Source organism: Cyprinodon variegatus, unplaced genomic scaffold (genome assembly GCF_000732505.1).
Source record: "Cyprinodon variegatus isolate N-32 unplaced genomic scaffold, C_variegatus-1.0 Scaffold2856, whole genome shotgun sequence".
NCBI classification, from domain to species: Eukaryota; Metazoa; Chordata; class Actinopteri; order Cyprinodontiformes; family Cyprinodontidae; genus Cyprinodon; species Cyprinodon variegatus.
Window position 1 is genome coordinate 3,120 of NW_015153309.1, and position 3,258 is coordinate 6,377.

Genomic DNA, 3,258 nt, shown 5'->3' on the forward strand with positions numbered 1-3,258 from the left:
GTTTCCTTTTAGATTAACCAGAGAGGAAGACAGAAGAGTCGAAAAAGATAGAATTAGTTCTATTTCCGTTTTAGTCGCTCAATGTTTGCATGAATTAGTCCTTTTGCCATGATTTGGACCCTGCTGGCAAAAGCAGAGGTTGATTAATGTGTGCACCATCTGTGGTTCCTGGAGACAGGGGAGCCGTCTTTAAATCTGGGCTAAACAAAAGCCACCAGCTAAAGAAATGTATCTCTCCTGATCGTCTCTCACTGCCATTTGTAACTCTGCGGTCAATCCTTCTCCTGCGTTGTCTCCCCTGTGTGTGTTTACTCTCCCTGAATGGCACAGCTTGTGGACAGATTTAGCTGGCTGAATAGTGCGCATTTTCAAGTCAATTTAGCTAATCTATCTCGCTTTTATTGCCTCAGCGCCAGACGAAGCGCCGACAATCCTCTCTGTTACGCCGCACACAACCACGTCGGTGCTGATCCGCTGGCAGGTGAGAGCAGACAGCAGAACAGATTCTGCTTGGTTCTTTTTCTTTTTTTCTCTCCTCTCGTTGGCTGCAGAGGCCATTTAAGTCTGAGAAAGTTAACTCTAATAAAAGAGCATGAGAGTTGAAAGCCTGTTCTTACAGAATCCAGACTGTTTTACTGTGTGATATAAAAACACCCCTCCTCCTTGGCTGAATTAACGGCTCATACAGCGGGAAACAGGAGGCACGCAGACACAGTTTTACTTTTATGAACCCTTGTAGAGATTATGAGGATAGAATGATGTTTGTTTATCTCTCTTCCTTTCCCTCTGGGCTCGTTCTCTCATGTTCAGCCAAGGGGGATTTCACTGCATTACTTAACATGTGGATAAGTGCTCCGTCTTCGAGGAGAGGTTTTTCCCCATCTTTCTCTATCCTAAAAAGCTAATCCCTTAGAGACATACATCATGTGTTGATTAAGGTATATTTCCCTGTAAAATCAGCTGTTTATGCAGTAACTTCTGTTTTTTCTTCCCTTAGCCACCTCCTGAGGAGAAGATCAATGGAATTTTACTGGGATTTCGGATTCGCTACCGTGAGCTGCTGTATGACCGTCTCCGAAACTACATTCACACACTGAACAGCCTTTCCTCATGGGCCGAGCTGAACGGTGAGGAGAAACATGTGTTCAGCTAAAGAAATGGCTCCCTGCTTTTAACTCAGAGGTCATACATGTCAGGAAGCAAAAACTGACATCAGATTTTATCCCGTCTGGATTTATTGAAAATAAAGCCAACGTAAGTTAAAAAAAACTGTGAAAAACAGGGAAGCAGCAGATTTATAACCCTTTTTAGCAACAATAACTCTCAGTAACTGGTTTGTGTCGCAAGCCTTCGTATGGTTGAATCATTTTTCTCCACTCTTTTTTCATATATTTCTGATTGCAGTTTGCAGACATTTGTTTTCATGCCACTTTTTTTAAAACCCCACCACACACTGGAAAAACGATCTAGAAATAAGTAAAAAAATGTCTTAAATTAAGTTTTTTTTTGCCTTAATTTGAGTAGGTAAATGAGATAGTTTGCCAATGGAATTAGCATGTTTACTCTTAAAATAAGATAATTAGATAATATTCACTTGAAATAAGAAAAAGCAATTGTGTTTTCTTATTTTAAATGTAAACTGTCTTGTTCCATTGGCAAAATGTCTCTTTTACATCCTCAATTCAAGAACAAATGCACTTACTTTAAGAAAAAAGAAGTTGTTTGGATTAAAATTTTTTCCAGTGCATTGCAAAAGGACATTGTTCCAAACTCTCTTTGGTTCATCCATGTTCAACTTTGCAAACCTAACTTAAAGAGAAACTCTTTCTCAGTCCTTTCAGTCAAACAGTTATTTTTCAACCTTAACTTTTAGCATGCTAACTGGGACCAGTACAACCTTGGATGGATTTTGTTTTATTAATTTTTCTGGGCACCAGTGGTAGAAAAAGCAGTGGTGTTATACCCTTTCCCATCATGAGAGGAGCAACAATTACTTGTCTAGGATTCCTTTATATGGTAGTAGCCATTCAAAATTGGCCCACTTTGCTTGATGGTCCTTGGCTGCTCCCCTACAATTCCTTTTTTAAACATCTAAAATATTCTTTCTGTCATGATTTGTGGACATTAAGATCTAAAGAGAAGCATCATCTCCTGGTCAGACCCTGTAATTCAGTGAAAGCGTGGAGTAAGAGTAAAAAAAAAAAAAAAAATGCACACCCAGGAGAAGGCCAGTGGCTGGAAGTTGGATGGGATTTGGCTGGAAGTTGCAGGAGAGTAGGCTGCCTTTCGGCTGGCATTTGACTGGGAAGGGCCATTTTTAATGCCTGCTACTGTACCTTTTAATTTAGCACCATCTTAAACTTGATTCTACTGCTCTTTTTTTTCAAAGGAACAACGTGCCAAAAAACATTTGCTTTATTATTTAAGAAGCATTGGGGTTAGTTTTACATGCTAAGCCTCATGGGTTCATTGATGATATGATGAGGATATCTTAGGTTCAATTTTCATACGTTACTATCCTTAAAATAAAATACATGTTTCATACTCTAAGGATTGAATAGAAGAGACCCTCTGCAACAAACATGATGAAAAACAAATCAACCAAGAATAGAGAGAAACTGAAATGAGTTTTAAAAAGGTGAAGTCTCCACACTTCAATTATGAGACTCTGTCTTGGCTGATTATTTCTATGTCAGCAGCACCATTATTTCCATTAGAGGGAAACTGTCACACAGGCCCATTCTGTTGCCGTCGTATCCCCAATGGTCTTGACACTTCACAGCAAAACATTTCATCTTGTGATCAGCGCTCATAAGCTGCAGGCTGTTATTAGGTTTACTCAGGAGCCACTCTGTTTCCACCGCTCTGTGCAACGTAGCCTGTAATTTGACGCTTGTTGAGTCATTCTGGGGCTAATTTACAGCCATGATCTCAAGGATTGTTTAGGTTGGGTTTCATGAAAACAGCACTGGTTTCCTCAGCGGTGAAAGCGCTTGGAATTGTAATGAATGCATGTCTTCATAAACCTGTTTATTTTAAATGTTTCTCTTTCTTTCCTCAGCCCCCTACACCATCCGGAACCTCAGCGATCCGACTATCAGTCAGTACGAGCTTGACAGTAAGTTTGTGTCTAACAAGAATTTACTTTCATGTAAAAAAACAAAGAAAAATCAAGTCTTCTGTTGAGTCTCATCTCAGTCAGTAATTCAGTTTTCAATTCAGTTTATTTCTATAGCGCCAATTCATTACACACGTCAT

The 3,258-nt window shown here is 39.6% G+C and overlaps 1 long non-coding RNA gene across 1 annotated transcript; it reads left to right on the forward strand.

The window, feature by feature from the left end:
- The first annotated feature begins 250 nt into the window (after nucleotides 1-250).
- On the forward strand, nucleotides 251-3,118 carry LOC107081077. The gene is made up of 3 exons (XR_001481024.1): nucleotides 251-481; nucleotides 998-1,127; nucleotides 3,062-3,118. It is a non-coding gene; the product is annotated as an uncharacterized LOC107081077 (long non-coding RNA).
- The last annotated feature ends 140 nt before the right edge of the window (nucleotides 3,119-3,258 follow it).